Raw genomic sequence first — 22,003 nt, 5'->3', positions numbered from 1 at the left:
AGTGTTGTGATGAGTTACATGTAGAAGACATAGGTGAACAGTATTTTTAGCTTAGCAATCAGTTCTTCCAGACGCTTCATAGACTGGTGTAGGCTGGCTTTGGTTGTGTTAATGTTTGCAACTGCTTCTTCCACACCTGATCAGTGACTGACACAAGCTCCCTTCCTCATCCTTTCATTGGTAAGCTTGCCTCTCTAAAGTATTTCTCTTTCTTTTGCCTCGTGTAAATTGTGAACTTGTTGGCCAAGAGAAGTGTCCTGCCTTTGAATGAGCCCTCAAAGAGAAATTGTTTCAAGACCTTTCTTTATTGGGATGAGTATGCAAGAATCTTCTCATGTGCTTCTGAACATCAAGAGCAGCATTTACTTGGGCAAATCTGGGTCCTGGTCTAGTTAAGTAACTGCACAGGCAGATCACTGTGATTTTAGTAACACTTGACAGTGACAAAGCTTTACCCACACAGCCCTAATTGTGAGATTGGTTCACAAATAGCAATTAGTGTCTTGTTTCCAATCAAGGAGCTTATGTTCAGTGTCTTTTGTTGCTGGTTTGGGCTCTTTCTTTTTTTCCCCATTGACCACTTATTAACCGGTGGCATAGAAACATCCAATATCTGTTATTCTAATTGTTGTCCCATTTCTGTATAAAATGATTTCTGAGTCACATCCAGAGACATATAGACTTCTTTCATTGCCATGACAACAGCAAGGCATGCCAATGTTAGCAATGTCTGCTGGAAAAAAAAGTCAGTAAAAGCAAAACACAGTTAACTGGGATACTACATATATAAATCCAGTTTTCTATAATGACGCAAAATTATCCAGCATTGTGGAGAAGTAGTTAAGAACAAGCCCTAGATAAATAGCATAGTCTAATGCTGAATGTTGGGTCCTGCCCTAGACATCGCATTACAAAAAAAGATTTAGAAAAAACAATGAGTGGAATTGGTCATAGCCCTGTTATAATGTCTGGATCAGAAGACAATAAAGAGTTAAATGCGGTTACTAAAAATAAAGGATAATTACTAACAGTTTTAGAAAAAGGACTTGATGTTAACATGCGCATTGTTCTTTCATTATCATATCTTTCTCGTCGTTGCCCAAGATTAAAAGTACATTTGATGGGATTACATAACAATACATTGAAATCAAATAATGCAGCAACTCATATAAAATAATAGGAAATCATTGATGTAAAACAGGTTTTGCACAGTTGAATGTTAGAGGAAATCTGCCATAGTCCAAGTGAAGCTGGGAAGGAGGAAAGCTGGGGAGGTGGGACTTGAGAGATCTGCAGTTGTCAGGAAGGATTATTTCTGTTTTAAAAAAAAGAGGTGGGAGCACAGAACTAATGAAGGTAGTACCTACAGCTTCCTTTCCCTTGAAACTTGCATGATTGCATGGGCTTTTTTCTGGCCTCTGTCTATGCTTTGAAGCTAAGATGGAGACTGTCTTGGAAATAGAAATTGAGTGTGAATGTCCTGCAGTCTGGGCATTACCTGCTGAAGTCTACAAATTTGTATGCTTTGAAGACTTCAGCTTGTGCTTGCTGTGAAGGGAGTGGGTGGTGGTATGGGACAGGATGAGAGATGTTGCCCACTGAGAAGCTGTGATTTGAGTTTTCCTGGTCTTATGTTTGGGGTTCTCCCATAAAACTCTTCCCAACTTTTGTTGTTATTTTCATCCTGTTAATAATGTAGTTGCAGGTGGCTGGAGGGCTGATCTTTCCTCTGATGTGTCCTCAGGGTGCCTCAAAGAGTTCTGTGAGCCCCTGCAATTTCCAAAGGATGGAAGTGCTATGTTTTCATTTAATGATGGTTTGACTCTCACAAGGTGGCAGATTTCTAGTGACAGCCATAGGCAATGTCAGAGCAGATGTGGATCTTGTTCCCCTTACATACATCCTTACTTTTAGACCTACTGGTACTGCTGTAGACCAGGATGCGGCTTCATTTGGGGTTCTCAGGAATTTTGACAATACTTACTTGTTTAGTACAGGGAGATGGAATAGGGCCTCCTTATCCTGTGTTACTTGCCATCCTGGGTTTTCTTTGAGTCAGGGAGATCCTGAGTGCCAGCTGGCCGTAAGTGAGACAGTAGCTCAAGCAGCGTAGTCCCCAGTGAGTGGGGCTCCAGCTCTTAAAAGAGCCCTCCCGGACTCACAGAGAAACTGGGGAAGTCACTTCTAGAGGCTGTTTGAGACTCATCAAAGATTGTGGTTAGTACCAAATACTAACAATTGCTATCTAATATACAAGCTTCATGGGAGAATTCAAGGATAAATTGCAGTGGTTGTCCTTTGGGACGTTGGCAGCATTCTGTCAGCTGAAAACCTTGTGAAGGTTGGGTATACCGAACTGCATTTTCCTTTTTTTGTTGTTGTTGTCCCCCAACTTACCCCCACGTTTAGTTGGTAGCATGCTCTTTTGCAACAGTAATGATGGGAAATCACGTGGCAAAGATTTTCAAGGCATCTTAGCAAATTAGGTACTTCAATTACAACAGTCTATATTATAGTCATCATGTTTGTTTAAAAAGATATTTATTCTAAATTCTAATTTAGAAAACTACTATTAATTTGCTTCCTTTATTCTTCTCATGTTCTTGGCACCTCAGGTCCCAGTCTGTAAAGCGGCTGCGTTGTGTCTGCAGTATAACACACATTCTGAGATCAGTGAGCCTCTGTCGAAGCAGACGGATACATCTGCGTACAGCCCGGTTGCAAGATGAAAGTCCTACACTTGGTATTGCAAGGTGATCGATGGCCTGTGTCAAGACATGACAAACAGAGCAAGAAAACCTTGCAGCTTTGTGAACTTAATATTAAAGTGTACATAACTTAAAAACATTAAACGTTTTGCAAACCTAAGAGGAATTCCTTGAGAACTGTACAATGCTTGGTTGCTGATGGAGCCTGCAAGCCATAAAACCCTGCAGTTAGTGATAAGGTTTGTCTTCATGCTGTGGTTAACATAAGCATGTGGGTGTGGGGCACGTTAGCATGTTGAGGAGTACTGCTTAGTGTGTCTATTCTGCTTTCTGTTCTGTGGAATGGCAGATCTGCTGGAGAGTTCTGAACTGAATGTGTTTTGATGTTATCTGTTGGATTTTTTGAAGTTTATTTCTTACACAGCATCCTTTAGCTGGCATATGTTAAATACTTAAAGAAGGCTTTAACATGTTTTCATAATTTACCCCATTTTTGGTGGTTTGTTTGCACAGGTGTTCTCATCAACAAAGAAGCTGCTGTTTCTCAGCAGGGTTTGACTGTGGCTTTAGGCAAATGATTACCCATTGTGGTTAGGGGTACAAAACTAAAAAGACTTAAGGCTTCTTGAACAAAAATGGGTTGTCTTGGCCATTGTTCTGTGGGTTGATATTACACACGTAAGTTGCTAACAAGAGACTTTTTTTGGTCTGTGTTTTTTAGCTCTGTTGAGTCAAAGACTATTTTCAAAGCAAGGCACTTGTGTTTTATTCTGCTGCTAAGAACTGTGAATCCATGAGTAGCCTTTTAGGGGGACACAGAGTAAAGAGCTGTGAATAGCTGGGATCTGCCTCCAAAGTTGCTAGTTGATCGGATTATAGTTGGAACTTGAGCTGTGAAGTATGAGACCCCTTCCAGGGAGCTGAGCTCTACCCTTAGTAAATCCCCTAACCACATTATACCTCAGAATAAACTATTAAGGGTATGTGCTTTGGGCTGGAAGGGGAGGCTTATACTGAGGAGACACGTGGCAAAGACAGGCTGGAGGACAAGGGCATGAGGATGGGAATGCTGGTCCATGGGTTCCGTATGTCTGAGGACAGCTGTCAGAAGATGCCTAGGGAAGAAAAGGCAAGAGCAAGCACATAGTAATGTCCCCCCAAATACTCTATGGCCTTCGATGTTCTGTAGGTCAGGGCACTTTTCAGCCAGAGGTGTCTGCTAGTCTGTGATGTATTTATTTTTATTTCTTGTTTTTCTCCAGTTCCTTTAGAGTCCAGGCAAACTTTTGCTCATAGTGTCCTGCTGGAGGGTGTTCCACAGCTGAATTGTGTATGAAGAAATCACTCTCTTGCTTGTTCTGAATTTGACATCTACTAGTTCCACTGGTTAGCCTCTAGCTCTTCGATTGGAAGAGGTCTAAAGAATTGTTCCCTGTTCATGTCACCAGTGTTTGTAAACTTCCATTGTGTTCCTGCCTTAGGCTGATGGATCCCAGTGCGCATGCAGTTGCTTCTTGCACGGAGGTTTTTCTCTTGCTTCTCTTGTTTTCCTGTTTGTTTAATGAAAGTCGATAACAATGTATACTAATTCAGTCATGACATCCCTGCCGTTGTGTGGGCCATGTCTAGTCGCAGTGGGTGTAACTGAAATCACTCATTGTGTTGCTTCTTGCTGGTGTGGTCTCACAGGTCATACTTGGCACGTCATGGTTTCTGCCACTGCCTTAGCCTGCAATTCCGTCTTGATTTTAGGCTTTTCCTATTTTAGAATTTCAATCCCCCAGTGACGCTTTTACTACTTGTCATGTTCATTTTGTTTAAGCCGAGGTTTTCTTCTGCAGTATACACCTGCTCGCGGGCCGACGCGACCCATTTTGCCTCTTCTGTGCTTTCCGTCCCTGCATCCAGCATCCGCTGCCCTTCCCGTCACTGACTCCCCAGTGCATCTGTTCGGTCGCTGTCCTCAGCCGCGTGGCAGGATTCACGCCCCATACCGGTTTCTCAGGCCACTTTGATGCAGAAGCGGTTGCCTGCTGTGCCTTGCCCGTCAGGAGAGCAGTGGTTTTCATTCCCGGTGCCAGCGGCGGGCTTCCATTTCGGCCGGGGAAGAGCGGCCCGGGCGCCAGCCCTGCCCTGCGGATGGGCCGGGGCTGCCCCGCCTCCCGCGGCGCTGCCTGCGCCCCGCTTGCCCCGCGGCTCTCGCCGGGGTCCCGCCCGGCCCCGCTCCCGGAGGCGCTGGCGTGGCCGGGCAGCGGCTCCCCCCCGCGGCCGGGCAGCGGGCGGCCGGGCTTTCCGGCGGCGGGGGCGGGGAGCGGCCGGCGCCTCGCGAGACCCGCGCGGCAGCCCCGCGAGATCTCGCCGCCTCCCGCCGCCGCCGCCGCCTCCCGCCCGCGTCATGTTTTCTCTTTGACAAGTCGCCGCCGCTGCCGCAGGAAAGGACGCGGCTCCGGCGGGCGACCGCCGCCTGCCCCGGCCTGCCGGCACAGCCGCACTGAGGCCCGCCGTCCGGTGAGCGCGGGGGGCGGCGGGGCCGGCGGCAGGGGCGGGAGGCCCGAGCGAGCCGGGCGGGGGAGGGGGGCTCCCCTCAGCGCCGCTCCCCCCCGCCGCAAACCGCTGAGTGGCGGGGCGCGGCCGCCGGGGTGGGGAGTGGGGGGTGGGCGGGTGCGGTGCTGCGGCCCCGCTGCGGCCCGGCCCGGCCCGGCGCGCGGGGGCGGCGCACCCCTCCCTGTGCCGCCGGCGGGGGGGCGCGGGCGGGGGGCGGCTCCAGCTGCGGGCGGCTGGGAAAGGGGGGGGGGGCAGGTGGGGCCGGCCGGGTGCGGGGCCCTGTTGCTGGGGCGGGGGCCGGGCGGCCGGCAGCAGCCCCCCCCGCGGGGAGGGGGCCGGGGGCCGTCGTGCCCCTCGGGAGCGGGGTGAGCGGTGCCGGCCGCGCGGCGGGCCCCGGCGGGGACCCCCGCGGCCTCCCCTGCGCGCTGCGCGGGCGGCGGGCGCTCCTCGGGCGGTGTGCATCCCGGGCGGAGCTGCCTGGTGCCACCGGCGGCCCTCCGGAGCTGGTCACGTTGGCCTCTGTCAGCCGTGTGTGTGACTGCAGGTGTGCCCGGTGTCTCCAGTCTGGCATCTGAACCGCACCGGCTGCCCGCGGCTCATTTGCTGGCACTTGTGGGACCGAAGAATCATATGTATAGTTATGTTTAGGCATGATTTATTTTGTATTCTGAAGTGATGTCCTAGCAGGTGTGTTGTTTTATTTTTTAACTGCATACAGTTAATTTTAGAAGTTACTGTACACTAGCTGCGTTCTGTGTTTTTTAGGGGCAGAACCATATTGTTACAGTCTCGCAGTGTCCATGGGAGAGGTTTGGGTGCTGTTGGTGAAACATCTTCATCTTCTGTTGCTTTAGACCTGTTCTTCATGTCACGTTATCTAAGCCGGTTGTTGCTTCATGGACTGTTTAATTTGCTGTAGCTGCAACTATGTGCTCTCTATACGTGCATATGTATTGCTTATTTATCTACATACAAGTACATTTGTATGTGTATGTATATATGTACTTACATATATACACATACATAAGTACATAGATATATGTGTGTGTACATGCATATACATGTGTGTCATAAACATGATCAGGTTTGTAGTTTAGCAAAGTCTTCTGTGCTGTTACTTCATAACAAAACGTCAAAAGCTATAAATTTCTGTATAATGAATTTAATGCTCCTTTTAGGGGTCCCCTATAAACCACATCTTCTCCATTGCATAGGGCTGTGGGACTGCTGAGGACTTGGATGTCGGGATTGAGTCTCACATAATTATGAGGAAAAATATAATAGATGTTTAATCTGAAAGAGTAGGTTGTCTACCTGGTCAGCCTGCTACTGCTCACCAATACTCTAGAGGAATCTGTTGATGTGGTATGAAAGATTAAAAGCTGTCCAGTGTTAATGTTCTACAGGATAGATGAAGGGCATTGCCGGTCTCCTGTATCCTTGCACATACAAGGAATTTGTTAGGGGGCTTTATACACAGTAGTTGTTGCTCAGAATTGAAATGTCTTAGGGCTCCTCGTGTCCGAGTATAAACAAACTTCTGTATGTTTGAGGCTTTCCTCTCTGCTCTTATGTTCTTATTTAAATGTATTGTGTATGTTTTGTTTGTTGTCTGAACATTAAGGATAACCGTGTTTTTACGGCTGGAAGTATGTAAGTTGAAGGGGGAGTGGGGATGTTGAAATCTTTTTTCTGCAATCTGTGTAAAGGAGGTATGGCTATCTAAGCGTTAATTAAAAATAATAGGGATATAATGTCTTTGACTTATTTTTGCTGAAGGACTGCTTGGCTTAGTGGGCATATAACACAGAATGTTTTGGGTTTTTTTTCATTTAATCCATGAACTGAAAGACAGTTTACCAGTGAAAGCTTTTTCTTTTGTTATTTCAGAAAAATGAGGTGGAAATTAGTTGATTTAAGTGGCCTGACTAAAAATCTCAGTTGTTTTTTGTCTTCAGCTTACTGATTTCAGATAGCCATAATTTTGCCTTTTTGAAGAAAAGCATTCAGGGGTGCTCTGCATGTTTTAAAGTGTCAGTGATGACTAGAGTGGGACCATTTTACAGATAGGGAAAAACTACATGCGAAATTAGTCTTTGTATTTTGGTAGTAAAATTAAAACTAGATACATTGATACAGTTTTGTTTTAAGACTCACCACCTATAGTATTCCAATCTTTCTTTCATTTTTAGTGTAATTATTCTTGCAGTTATCATGGGTTAGAGAAGCACTTCTATCCCCATTTTAGAAACAGGTAATGGAGACAAAAACTGTGTGTGTTTCAGGATGGCTTGGTGGAGGAGGCATTGGATTCTGGTCATAGGTTTTAGGAGGTCATTATCCTTTCAATACAACAGTCTTCATTTAGGTGCTGTACAGATACTCAATCTTCCTCTGTTTATAGAACATGAAAGATTTTTTTATTTTGCACTAGTATGTTTTAGTTAAATGTAGGGTGCATTTGTCTATGGCTGTTTTGGCTTCCTGGTTTCAAAATCATGTTAGTGAGTGGTGGGCACTGTTTTGATTATGTTTCTCATGACTGGTTTTCAGAAGTGTGCAAGCTCAGAAATTGCTGGCAGGTTTTCTTTTTTCCTGTCTCCCTGTAGTGGTTGACAGTCATATGGAACGTTCAAATCTAGTAGGTGTTTTCTCTTTAAAAACATCTACAGTAGCCCTCAGAAGATGAAACTCTACATTCCTAGGGCTGCTGAAGTAACTGGCAGTGTGGTATAGCTGCATACTGTGCATCATAGTAACTTCGTAGTAACCCTTGTAATTTCTGAAGAGGGGGGGAGGGAAAAATAGCCTGGAACCCAGTGGCTATGAAATTTGCCAGTCAACAAGCAGTGAGTGTAATTCTGGCCTGGGAACTGGCCAGGTATATGGCCTTGACTGCCTGTTGTGATTGACTCGATCGATTTTGTTGGGAGTATGTTCAGGCAGCTCAAGCAATCATGTTCTCTGCTGGGAGCTGAAATTAATTTACTGTTTGAAGAAGAGCCTGCAGTTTGAGTCCTCCCTACTAGTAATACATTTTTTTTTTTTTAATTTTTTTTCTGTCAGTGCTGCATAATACAGAAATACCATCCTCAAACATTTCCTTACAAATGCATGAATTTATATAACACGGGTTTCTTTTTCCGTTAGTTACACTGGGAGTACTCTGAGTCAAGAAATGGCAATGTTAACACAAAGTGTGTACTTTGCTTATATTGCATTTACATTGCAGTCTAGCTTTTGAATACTGTTTTTTTTACTCTCTGAAATAAGAAATTGCATACTAAAACAAATGGGCTCAGCTGTATTTTAAAGTGTAATTACCTACATCTTACTCGTATTCCAGAGACAAGAGAATAAAAAACTTGCTAAGAGGACCATCAGATGATTAGGTTGTAAGTCACCTCTGGAGGTCATACAGTCACAGCATCATAGAATAGTTCAGGTGGGAAGGGGCCTTAAAGACCATCTAGTCCCAACACCCCACCATGGGCAGGGACCCCCCCCCCCCCACCAGCCCAGGCTGCCCCCAGCCCCGTCCAGCCTGGCCTTGGGCACTGCCAGGGATGGGGCACCCACAGCTGCTCTGGGCAACTTGTTCCGGTATCTCAACATCCTCATTATAAAAAAATTCTTCCTAATATCTAAATCTACCCTCTTTGAGTTTGAAACCATTGCCCCTTGTCCTGTCACTACCGGCCGTGATAAGAAGTCTTTTCTCCGTGTTTCCTCTGTGCCCCCTTTATATATCTTAGAGAGGCTGCAGTCCACCTCCACTTACATCAGCGCTAACTTGAAAGTTAAATGAGAGTGCTGATCTGATTAACTTTTAAATTACGTATGTGGATTTTGCAGTCTGACCATTGCTGACTTTCTCAATTTAAAATCATGATTACTAGTAAATATATCATAATAATTTTTCTGGTTTTTACAAGATGTCTGTTCCTGTAGCTTACGGTGGTTGGAAATACTGCAACTACATGGTTAGCAGTAGTTATAAGAAGTACGAGCGATGGTACCTTTGGGCAGGAGTGGTAGTGGTAAAAATCTCACCAGTGTTTTCAGGCCTTTCTTTCCCAATTGAAGATCAGGCACCTTTCTTTCCACAAATGGTTGGAACGTTTTTGATGCATGGGGATGTCTGCTTCTCAGCTCCTCTTTTTACTAGCTGCTTTTGATGATTATGTATGTGGCCTGGCTTCTACATTCTTGGCTTTTGTTTCAGTGTACTTTTATGCATCTGAAGAAGTAATGGATTAAATTGATTTTTGTAAGGTTCTCTGCTGAGTAGTAATAATAAACTTTTATTTCTGTTCTGCTTGGGTAGGTTTCGTGCGGCACCCAAGCATATCAGGGTTTACATTCACAAACCATGTTTAGGTTTCTGTATCATTTTCTTTATTAATATAAGGGCAAGCGAGCAAATAGATTTAACTTTTTTTAACTTAAAAATAATTTTGTCCTCCTTTTGTCTGTCTCCTGAAACATTTTCAAAGTGATCAATGGTGACCAGCAAAAAGCATAAGGTTAGATTGGTTTCAATAGTAGACCTGATAGTGAATAAATAATCCTAAAGCAACCTAAAATCATGTAGGAAGACTAAATTTGGAAGAACATCCATAGAACTTCAGCATGGCTTACCTGACAATTATTATAAAGCTAGATGGAATTTAATTTTTGGAAAGAAAAGTTGATAGGTGGCTGCGGAATTAATCTGAATTAGGGTATCAGTAATCTGGTTTCTGTGCGATGAGCAGAAGGCTAATATAAGGAGGAAAGATAGTGGATATTGTGACCAGTGGAGACAGATGTTCACAGAAATCAGTTAATGTTAGTGTGTATTTCATTGTAACATTTTTCTTACAAATGAAGAAAAATGTGCTGTAGCTGCTGTTCTTGCTTGCTCTTTCTGGTTTAGTTTCTTTTGGTTGTCATCTTGCTGTTCCAGATTTGTAGGAGACCATGGCTTATTTTACCTGCATTGTTCTAGTGTCCATCCACTATTATCTAGCGCCTCTCCCTTTTTCCTTTTATTTTTCTGTTTTTAATGTCTCTTTTTGTCTCTTTAGTTTCAATTTGCTGTTAATTTGTAGTAATTTCTCTGCAGTGTCAGTATTTTCTAATTTATCGTTTCCTCTTTTTCTTTCTCATGACTGTTTTGTATAGATTCCCATTCACCTCACACCTGTCATGACACTGCGTATAGACTAAATGTATTGGCCAAAAAACCCCAATGTTTGAGGAACATTATCTTGCACATGATTTACAGTGCTTTTTGGCATAAGTAAAATATCGAACAAATAACTCTTTTCAGGCAACGTTATGTCCTTTTAATGTTGGTTTTAACTGTCACACTTTGCCCTGGCCATGAGTAATATGGAACATCTTGTGGGTTTTACATTGTTGGCCTATGACAAGGCAGGATTTTAGTTAATTTTATATATTCCTGGTTTCTAAATTACCTTTCAAGAAAAAGGCTCTAAGTGTTGTTTGGAGCCCTGATATTGGCAGCTAAACCACATATATACAACCCTATACTTATGAAAAGAGGAAAGCAAATCAAAGAGTTTGCTTTGTTTTTAGTTATACTTTCAGATTGTAAAACTTTGAGGATTGCAGAAGTTGCTGCATTCTAACAGTTGGTAGCATGTGAAGCATGATTCTGACTGGGACTTTGTGCTTCCCTTGTAAGAAGTATGGAAGACTGGAATGGTAAAAATTTCAGGTAATACATTGTTTTATGGAATGTTAGGACTGAAATTTGGCAAAACCAGAAAAGAGTCGTCTTGTTGCACAAATCCAAGGTACATCTGTATCTTGAATTCCACATTTGGTTCTGGAGTCACACATATATACAGATACTAGAGGTAGGCCATTATATCAGTGTAGGTGATCATATAGCAATAAAGGAACTAGGAAAAAAGCAAAGGAATATGATATAGATGATAAGAGGTATGTAGTGCTTCTGTGAAAAGAGAGAATCTTTGGTTTCAGTTGAAAGTACAAAGGAGAAATAAAATAACGACATTTTTTGTGTGTCATAGTTGTATTAGGAATTGGACAGAATGTTGAGATGATAATTTAGTAGACCTGGATACAGAATAAAGACTTTGGTTTACTGGTAAGAATATTACATTGATTTGAATTAGCAAAGTAATGTATACGAGTTCTAAGTGCTTATGCTACAAAACTAAATGTTGTAACTTTGAAGAGATTCCACTTGCATGATGGAATTGTTGTATTATCATCACAGCAGGGCAGTAAGTAGAAACATACTGCATCAGGTTTTCAGTTGTGCTTCAAATAAATTTTAACTGTTCCAGACCTGTGATCGGCTATGTATAGAGAACTGCTTTCTTAAGAATTTACCTAAAATAAGATCTCAGAAATAAGTTGTTCTTGAATAGTCAGTCTCACTTGCGGTGAATTAATTAAATTACGTTCTTAACCAGCTGGTAGAATTACCTGATTATTCTCATTAAGAAATCTTTCCCAAGTTTTGTGTAAGCCACAAAAAGCTTGATTTTTCTGCCCCACATGCAGAAATTATTTTTCACTGTTACAAACAAAGATTTAACTACTTACAGCAATATTAAGAGCTGTAGTGTGCCCTGGCTGCCATCTGTCTAAATACTCAATTTTCTAATCCTTTTCAGAAACCACTTAGGTAACACCATGCTTAAAGTTCCTCTAGCACAGTTTACTCTAGGACCACTCATGTTGAAAACAGTAAATGAAAGTGCTGTGAACTTGAGAAAGGGTCATTGTCAGTGAACACACACTGAAGAACTCTGTCCTTTAGAAATACACAAATCTGCTTATTTGTTAAACTTTGTTTTCTTTGCACTCTGTTTAGAAAGTATCTTTACCTGTCCATTGGTGAAAGGTGGTATAACATTGCAGTGAGACAGTAAATAGAATTGAGGCGTGTGAGTTTTACAGCCAGTTCTTTGCACGTTCTTTAGTTTTGGGGTTTCCTGCCTTTGATTTGACTCTACAGACTTCCAACTTCTTGTGTTACAAGCTTTTGTAATTAGGTTCCCCTAAAACGAAGTTAAGTGTAGTCAGCGTCTTACAGAGGTTGCTGAAATTGCTAATTGCAGAGAGGGAGGGAGCGAGCGAGCGAGTACTTGTGAGGTTTATTTTTCCTCTGAGAAGACTCTGGGTTTTAGAACATGTAATGTTTGCTTTATAGGTGCATTTATTTCAAGAGCTTTGCAGAAAATGAAACTTTCAGCTGCTCTTGTAGCAGTTTTAAGAGTCTGAGCAGTTAGCTTCTGTCAGAATAGTTGTTTTTGTGTTTGATTTCTGCTGTAGTCAGACTAAGTTAAAAATGTGCTAATATGTAGCTTTGTTAAATTCTGATCTTGTTAATACCTCCAGTGTGTGCTAGAGTCACTGATTTAAGAAAAGATATTTTCTTCATACTTATTGAAGATAGTGTATCTTATTTTTATGCATATTGATTCTCAGATTGTCGTTCACTAAGTGGTGCTGTCTTCATGTTTCCAAAATTCGAAGCTTCTGGGTCATACTTAAATTTTTTCACTTTTCTATAAATTAATCCTTGTTTTGCTACAGGATATTATAACTTAACCCTTCTAAGTTCTAACGTAATTTTTTAGCTCTTCCCACATGTTTTCTGGCTTTTGGGGTAGACTGTTGAAGCTGTTCTGAATTGCTTTATACCTAATCATTTATGCAGGGAGTGAATTTTATTCAGCTGACACTGTAGGGAGAAATAAAACTAGCTAAAGTAGAGTTTGGATGGTATACTAAATTTCGTTATTCTAAGAGTTGCTCAAATCTTTTTATGATTGTAAGTGGTAATATGTTTTTTTCTCTCCAGAAACATTGTACTAACTTACTGTTGAGTCATAATACTGCTTCCTATAGCACATGGTTCTCTCCTCTTACTTCTCTGGCTGACATGCCATGCTTTTTCTGAGCAGAAGAATATGACAGCGCTTTTCCAAATCTTTGAGAGGCATTTGGGTTTTGTATACATTTATAATTGTAGGGGTTTGTGATGATGACCTGATAATTGAACCTTCCTCAGTTGTATAAGTCGTGATGAGGTACTTGTGTTACAGAGATGGGCCTTGTACGAGACACAGTGTTTCCAGTATTTTTGATTGTCATAAAGATGTATCTGGGGTTTATTTTGAAAGAATTAAATATATAAAAAAAAAAACAACAAAAAAAAGTAGAAGGAAGATTCGTGCTCTGCTTCTGTTTGAGTGCCAGACTGCGAAAATGCTGTCAAGTATGCTTACCAGGAAGTATTATTGCTGTTCAGGAGAAAGCAGAGAGATAGACTTTCATGAGCCATAGAAGACTTTGAAACTTGTAATTCTATTAGTTGAAGAATGATTTTTCGAAGTTGGAAAACCTCTATGGACAAGTGATGCCTCAAGATCAGGCTAAAATATATTCCCCTTGTTTACTGTGTCCATTTAACAACACTTGATGTAAAATCAGTTTTGCTTTTTATCTCTGTAGTACAATGGTTACTTCTTTAGACCTTGCACACAGGGAGAAAAGCACAAAGTTGTAAAAATTAAGCAGGAAGGTTCAGGTGTGTACAAGCAAAGGGAAATCGCTGTACTTGAAAATTTACCTACATTTCTGAGTTGATAGTTTAATTATTCATTTTAGCAGTCTGGGCAGCAGTTATATGCTTCCAGGGATGGGGCATGCACAGCTGCTTGCTGTGGGTAACCTGTGCCAGTGTCTCACCACTGTCACAGTAAAAATTTCTTCCTAATACCTGATCTTAATCTCCCCTCTTGCAGTTTAAAGCCATTCCCCCTTGTCCTGTCACTACAGACCCTTGTAAAAAGTCTCTCTCCAGCTTCCTTGTCAGCCCATTTAGGTACAGGAAGGCTGCTATAAGCTCTTTCTGGAGCCTTCTCTTCAGCCTGCCTTCATAGGAGGAGGGCTCCAGCCCCCTGACCACCTTCATGGCCCTCCTCTGGACTCATTCCAACAGGTCCATGGCCTTATGATGCTTTTAAAAAAAAAAAAAGGAAAAGGGGGCGGGGGGGAAGCCCTAAAATCGACTCCTCCTTTCCACACATTTACCATTTACGAGGTTTCTGTTTGTTGATAAACTGAATGTGTGTGCTAAGGACTGAAAAAATCAAAACACATTTTGTAGGGAAACTGCTGTTACACTCTCTACTTTTTAAAATATTAACATTACTGTCTTCCACTTTCTAATGATCTTTTGTACAACCTTTTTTTAAACAAAACAAAACCCACTACTTTTTCTTGCCTGGACTCTCATACCTAAATCTCTTCTTGCAGGAATTTATTTATTTCTTTGGAGTAACCTAGAGCTGTTCCTTGTCTCTTTGTTCCTCCCTCAAAAAGAAGCAACAGTGTCTGCACTCTAGTCACTTTATATAGCTTCTGTCCCTTCTCCACCTTTCTTTAATTTATCACAGCGGTTATAAAACTGCTGTGATAAATGTATCGCTTTATAGATCTCTTAGATCTATACGCAGCACCTCCTCAGAAACCTTTTTTTTTTTTTCTTAATAGAAACCCTAGAAGGGGCGTTCTTGTTTACTTAAATTAGGATAAATTTGTCAGCTGTGTGGAGGCAGTTCTTGGTGACAAATTTGAATACGTCCCATAATTTCCAAGCTGATATGGAAAGGGAAGACTATGGAAATTCCTTCTGGGAAGTTGTGTACACATTCTGTCCAAGGCCAGTCTTTCCAATTAAGCTCAGAAAAAGGACATTTATAACCTTAGAAGCTTTGACCTTCAACTCTGTGCTAAAGTCCTTTTTAAATTATTATCATTATCCATCTCCACCCCCCACCCCCCCCCCCCCACCCCCCTTGGAATACAGGACTATTTGCTGCACTTTCCAGATTCCCAAGTCCTTTGTGTTGAAGTTGAGAACTTCTGTTATTAACCTGTTTTGTAATTTTTTTCCACTTTAGTGAGCTTCTTATGCTTGCATTTGAAGTTGATCAAAGCTGTCCCACTTACCTCCAAGTGAGAAGATCTAGAAACTTCTTTATTTCCAGAGCTGTAGTAAAAATCTGGAAAAAAAACCCATTCTTAGAGATTTGATGGTCTTCATGTCTGAGCCAACCGAGTGGGTTTATGAGAGCTCTTTAGTGTTTGCTTTGTTCCCCTTCTAGAAAAATCTGCATTTTCCATAGACAATTTAGAAGGTAACGGCAAGTGACTGGTAAATGTACTGTTACTTTCCAGCCCCATTTTACTGTTTGTATGGCGCATTATATAAATGCAAAAATACATTTTATATATTTTCTCCTGTAATTTCACTTTGACGTTAACTGTGACTTTTTAAAGAATTACTCCACTTTTGGAAATAAATAAATGTTACACCAGTTATTTGTGCTTCAGACACATAAACATCGACTATTTAATTATAATATATATACACACACCCCTCTCCGAGTCAGTTTTACATCAGGGTGTTGCTTATGCATTGGTGCAGTCAGTGGCTTAGTATTGTGTATAAGTAAAATAAACAAGCTGGGATTAATTGCAAGATCTAGTTCCTCTTTCTGTTTTCTGAGTGTTTAAATTGCTATGGTGACAGAGTTTATCACTTCATAGTTTATTTCCATTTCATGGGAAAAACTTGTAAATTTAGTTAGATTCGTTTCCAGTTTCCTATTTTATTCTTGTTTAAGATACAGGGATAGTTCTTACTTCCTTAGAAAATACATGGTTTTCTTCAGCAGTAAGAGCATTCACTGTTTGGCCTAGTTTCATGAGTAATATAAACTTAACCTTAATTTAAAGCTCATTTGTTTGATTGTTGTACTTAATTATTACTTCCAGCAGGCCTTTTGCATTTTACTAAGTTTGATTTATTAGTTATTTTAGGCAAGCTTAGATCTCAAAAATGAATATTTAAAGTGCTCTGTAAGAAGTAGCTGGTGGTTTTTAAGAAAACCAAACTCAAACACAGTATAATTTAAATTCTTTAAAAACATTGCTAGGCCACTAAAGACTGCATTCTGTCCCTGAAATATGACAATTTTTTCTCTTTTCCCATATGTTTTAACTCAAAAGGGAAGATCTTAAATGTATTAATTAGTATTACCATTTACTCTGTCTTGCTGGCAAACGCTTGTAGGCTCTTGGGTTTGTGTTTGGTTTTTTCCTAGATGCAGCACACACTGTCTAAACCAAAACCTCTTTAAAATCATCATGTAAGTAAATAGATGAACAGAAATATATGGAAAAAGGGGATATTAAATTAGTTGTAAACTTTCATTCTCTCTGAGTTCTTGGCCACATGGAAATGTGTGTGAACCATTTCATTATTATAGCATTGTGGTGCTTAGACTTGTTTGTAAGTTGATTTATTTGAATTTGAGGTGCAGCCTATTATCTTTTTATGCTTATTAATTATTGCAAGATGTGAAGACTTCGTGCTGAGCTTAGAATTTGAGTGATAATAGCATGAGGTAATTTGTGTATTTGGTGTTAGCTAGTTTGTTTACATAATGGGGAAAACCATGACCAGACCAGAAGAGGTGGCCGCTTTCTATTTTTATGCTTGAAAACAGAGAATCTGAAACATAGGGGAATGGTCATTCATTATGCAGTGAGGTGTAGCTTTGGAAGTTGTAGGTTTGTCTTTGGGTGTGTTTTAGGTGGTGGACTAAAACTAAAAGGACAAAGAACATTTGTCTGTGCTGCAAGTAAGTTCCATGTTCTCTTAGGCATATTTTCTTTTGTTATTTAAATGTTCTGCTCTCCTCTTAGCTAAGGAAAAAAACCCTCTTCTTTATGTTCCTCTTGTTTTCACAGATTTCAAAATTCTTTTCTTCTCATACACTTGTGTATGATATAAGAGAAGAAACCAGAGGTTAGTGCCCCAGTTGAAGGGTGACTAACAGCTTGCTTTGTTCTGCAGCTTGCAGATGCTTCAGTTAGAGTATTTGGTGAGTCTGAGCCTTTCCTTCAGTTCAGTTGTAGAGGCTGCAGCACTGTCGGTGACTCACGGTTATTAAGCATCATTTTTGCCCCAACTTTAACAGCAGTTTCTAAGAGGGTGGTGGACAGATGCCTTTTCCTTCCATCTTCTGTTTGGCAGCAGTTCTTTTTGGAACTGCCAGCAGTATCAGTAGGTTTCAGTCTTCCTCCTAACACTTGTTAATGAAAGCTGCTTTCTTGGCAGGCATTGAGTTGGATAAGAAATACCCAAATTCTTTTGTCCAAATAATGTTTATAAGGAATGCAGATGACCTTTGACCTTGCCTTGGGTTTTGCTGAAGGTAGTCTCAAGCTTGTATCTTTGCTTTTCTTTCATGCTTCTTGTTTACTCCTGGTGGAACAAATTTTCATTGGCTGCACTTGATTAGCATTTCCACTTACTTAAGTGTGTTCCGTAAGTATTATTTTTTCTCACAGAAGTTAACTCTTAGGCAGAAGTTTCCCATGTTGATTTCTAACTTTATAACAAAAAACTTTGAATTCTGAGTTAGCAAACAAGCTCTGAAGGCAGTCTTAGTTACCTTCAGATTTTTTCTACTGCAGCTTAATTTGCTGCCATTGCTACTTTGAAAAAAATTCTACATCCAGGTTACATAGAACTTGTTTTTTAGGATTTGATATTTCCATTTTGCCCTAACTGTGCCCTAGAATAAGCTTTTGAAATAGGTGTTAACTTTGGTAACACACTTTTGTAATCCTTGTTCAGCTATGAGTTTTAAGTCCATTTTAGTTGACTTACTATCAGCAACAGTGAAAAACATGTGGGCTTTTACTCCCCCATAATGGCTGTTTGCCCAACAGGAACTCTGGTTCTCAAAGATATGACAAATGAGTTGTATTGCAAATTCTCACTATTTACTTCATTTTGTAATATTTTTTTTTTTTTATAAGGAGGAGAAGAAAACAAGGAATAGGGGAAGGAGAGCTGGGCTTTTGTGGCTCATGTTTTGTCAATATGAATAGATTTTTCTTCACCTGGTACCGGACAGATACATTTTTGTATAAAGTAAATATCAAAACTTTCAATAATAATGGGGATTTAAAAAGTTTGTTATGTATGTGGAAATTATGTAATAGGTAATGTTCAAGGCATCGTCTTGGCTAAATGGTAGCTTTTTGTTAGCCACTGGGAGCTGTTCACTTGGATGATTTGGTAGTTTTCTATGCGTAAAATGTTGGCTAGTGATTTGACAGCAGCCTAAGTTATTTTCAGATTGCTGAAAGGAATATTTTCTCTAATTGGAGTCCAAAAAACCTGAAAATACAAACACATAACAAAATGTGATAGGGCTATTTTTAAAGCAAGAACAGTTGTTGCAATTTCAAAAAGATCTTTTTTTTTTTTTTTTGGTTAAAATAGAAATCCCAGAAAGTTCTTGGAACTTTGAATTCGAAGCTTGAATTAAGTACTCCAATGTTAAATACTTCTATAAAGCTGTTGCGATACATTTAAGACTGTTCTAGGTTTGTGCTGCTGCCACTTAAAGGAAAGTATTTCCTTTCTCCACTTTTTGTCACGTTTCTGCCTTCTCCCTTTGTGCTTGGCTGTATGATCAGCCATGTGATCAGCTTGTTTAGCAAGTTGGTGGGACTACACACTGGTGTACCTTCCATGTTGTGAGCTGACCTTATAGTGGTTAGATATAGTAAAACATCAGTGAGTAATTCATATGGTCTTTCAAAGTCAAGCGTATTTTCTTTTTGCCTGCACTGAAAAAGAAATGAGATGTCCTTGCCTGTGCTCTGAAGCAATTACAAACCTCCGATTTGTGGTCCTCGGGCAGTGAGCTGGAGGAAATAAACCCTACCTATAAACTGTGCTAGCCAGTGTTACCTTTTTTCTGATTCACTTCAGTGATAGGTAGTCGCTGTGCCTGTACTCCCCACAGAGGCAGAGATAAATTACATCTGTATTCAGAGAGCATTATCAGGACTATATCAAATGAGCTTGTCGCCATCAGTGTGCGGTTAAAGACCGCTACCCGTCACATCAAACTGAATGTTACTTTCAGGATGGTCAGACCAACTTGCAGTAGGAGAGTAGGTCACTACTACAAGCTTGGATTCAAGCTTCAGTCTCTATTTTTAAGAGATGCGTACAAGGGGAAGAGAAAAACAAATCTTACCAGTTTTCAGGAAAAGGAGCTGTATTTGCACCTTTGAGGTACATGAGCAAGTTTTGAAGTTTCTGAGTGAAGAGTAGCTGGGGTAAGCATAACATAAAGCAAATATTCAGGGAACTGCTTCATGTAGCTAGATCCCCATTGTTGCCTCTCGAGAAGGTGCTAAATTTGTCACTGAAGACCAGAGTTTTGAAGTTTGCATTATTTGGCCTTACAGTTGCAGTTCAGACCAAACAGTAGGTAGCAAATCCTCCTCTGACACCTGGGAAAATGTTACCTTTTCTTGGTGAACAAGGTACTGCATGTAATGATACCTGTCTGTGTCACTCGGAGGCTGAACTGCTGGTGCGCTTTGTAGTGTGAGTAAACAGATGGTGTGTCTAGTATGAAATGCAAAGAATGTTCCCTGCCTCTGAATGGTAGTTAACAGTCGTAGCTCTGGTTTTTGTGGGGTAGACACGTGTAAGGATTTTGTCTGCTGTAATACAACTGAAGTTACTTGGGCAAGGCTCACCAGGGCTCAGATAAGGCTTTCTGTGAAGGTGCTAATTGCTTTAGCGAAAGTGTGGCTGGAGCAGGTGCTTTAATAGCGCAGAATGTAGTTCTTGGTAAAAGAGCTGTAGCATAGTTCGTTCCTGTTTAAGCGTGAAACGTCAAGGCTGCGAGAGAACCAAGTTGCGCTGTGTGTCACCCGTTGCACCGAGCAGGACGGCTGTGGTAAGCACAGCCTCTCACTAGATGGCAGCGAGATTCCCTCCACCCCCCAGAGGTTTCGTTTTAAATTAGATCAAATAGGGCTCAGACTGTCAAAGAACACAGACCTGTCCTTCAGAATATTGTAGTAACTTTTTGATGAAATTGTACTACATTAGAACTTGGAGGGTCAAAGAACAGAAACTGATCGTTCAGAACCTGTGTAACCCATGGTTAATGATTATATAACAGGAGTAAACCAAATCTGGTCTGTAAAATAGGAGGTAAAGCATTTGTGGGTTATTAAACACAGTACTTTTAAAAAGAGCAGTTTGAAGACACTGTTTTGCTTTGAAAAATGCTTTGCATATTAAACTATTAAGTTAGCTTGACAACATTTATAGTTGACATCAGGAATCTTCCTGAAGAAACCAGAGTTCTGAATCCTGCTAGCATTCAAATTAATAACACTAACTTCTCTTTGGGAGCAGAGACTTCTCTTTTATTTATTAATTTATTAATTTTTAAAAATTTTATCGGACCTAGACTTAGAAGGACCTAGATTTAGAAGAACCCTGGACTCAACTAGTTACAATCAGTCTGCATTCTTACATGTGATAAGTTTTTCAAACTCTGTGTCTGTTTCCACATTTTGGGGTGAGGGGTGTTGTCATGTTATCAATGCTTTTTACTTTTGCAGTACTTCAACGTTGTGTAAATGATAACTAAGAAACCGTGTTTTTAAGGACTTCATTTCACATGTGTGTAGTTCTTGTGGTTTATGTTTTTGTTGAGTTCAAAAGCTGTCTACTGACAGTAGTGTTTTATAAGGGTAAAAATATTAAGCAAGTGGAGCAAGAATAGAAAATACCTTATTGCAAGACAGAAATAGAAGTCAGTAGAAAGTATCCTAAGTCCAGTTGCACAGCCCTGAAATACTAAAATGCTGCTAGATTGCAAGTGAACAATAAAAAGACATTAAAATAGACAGTCTTTGAAATCTCTGAGACACAAACATGAAATGCTCAGTGCACATCACACTTTAACTCTTCTGTAGATTTCTCCTGCTCATGCCAGGGTTTTGATTCAGAGCTATGAATAGGATCTGGCAACGAAGCCCTCACTTGATTTCTAAGTAGCTGGATATCCCAAAAGATAGTTACTCTAAAACCATATTGTCTTCCTTTTTTTTTTTAGTGTTAAGTTTTGACAGAATAGCCTGAAATTGCAAGATGAAAAATAAGAAGTGGACTCAAAAGTTTTATGACACATGCTGCAGCAAGATGCATGGACTGGCTTGGATCCTGTAAAAGCAGTATGACTGCATCAACATGGTCCTGTGCTTGAGCTAATAAGCCCTTCTAAGAAGCTATCCTAATACAAGCCTTGCTGGTTTCTCACCTCAGTCTAACGTAGGCCAACACTTCTAGACCGTGGCAGTATGAAACTAGAACAATTTATGTTGTATATCAGAATTTATTATACTCCATTTGAAAAGGGTTTTCTATTTTTGTTAGAAACTCACTGCAGAATTTAACCAACAACAAACTTCGGAGGTTTTCAGTTTAAATGCATTTATGATCATTAAATACCCATTTGTTCTTATGCTTATATTCTCCTTTTGCTTACTTAGCCACTCCCCTCCCTGCCTTTCCTTTTCTCTGCTATGTTTATAGACCAGATTTCATTTAATTTCATTTTCATTATGTATGTATGTATTTTGATTTGCTGTGCTGGAAAACCACATTCCTAGTCTTATCTTCAGGCTAGCTTCTCTGTTAGGGTAGATCAGAGGAATAATCTCTTTCTCCACATGATCCATTGTCAATCTTCAATGAGTTCAGGATATAGGTGACAGAAATCTAGCTGGTTAATCCAACTGATTAGCATTTTATGAAACTCTGTCAAAGTTGCTTCCCTTACGTAACCTTTCCTAAC

General features: G+C 40.7%; 1 protein-coding gene across 3 annotated transcripts in view; it reads left to right on the top strand.

The window, feature by feature from the left end:
• The window catches only part of HERC1 (HECT and RLD domain containing E3 ubiquitin protein ligase family member 1), a 109,822-nt gene that overhangs the window by 1,312 nt on the left and 86,507 nt on the right, over positions 1-22,003 (top strand). The window contains exon 3 of one of the 3 annotated variants that reach the window (XM_055717265.1): positions 2,616-2,947. The gene's annotated coding sequence lies outside the window, so the exon portion shown is untranslated. Of the gene's footprint in view, positions 1-2,615; positions 2,948-5,069; positions 5,217-22,003 lie in introns of those variants that run through there. The other 2 variants (XM_055717266.1, XM_055717267.1) reach the window with 2 other exon arrangements.

The sequence above is a fragment of the Falco cherrug genome, chromosome 7, assembly GCF_023634085.1.
Source record: "Falco cherrug isolate bFalChe1 chromosome 7, bFalChe1.pri, whole genome shotgun sequence".
Lineage (NCBI taxonomy): Eukaryota > Metazoa > Chordata > Aves > Falconiformes > Falconidae > Falco > Falco cherrug.
This window is presented reverse-complemented; position numbering and strand designations above follow the sequence as displayed.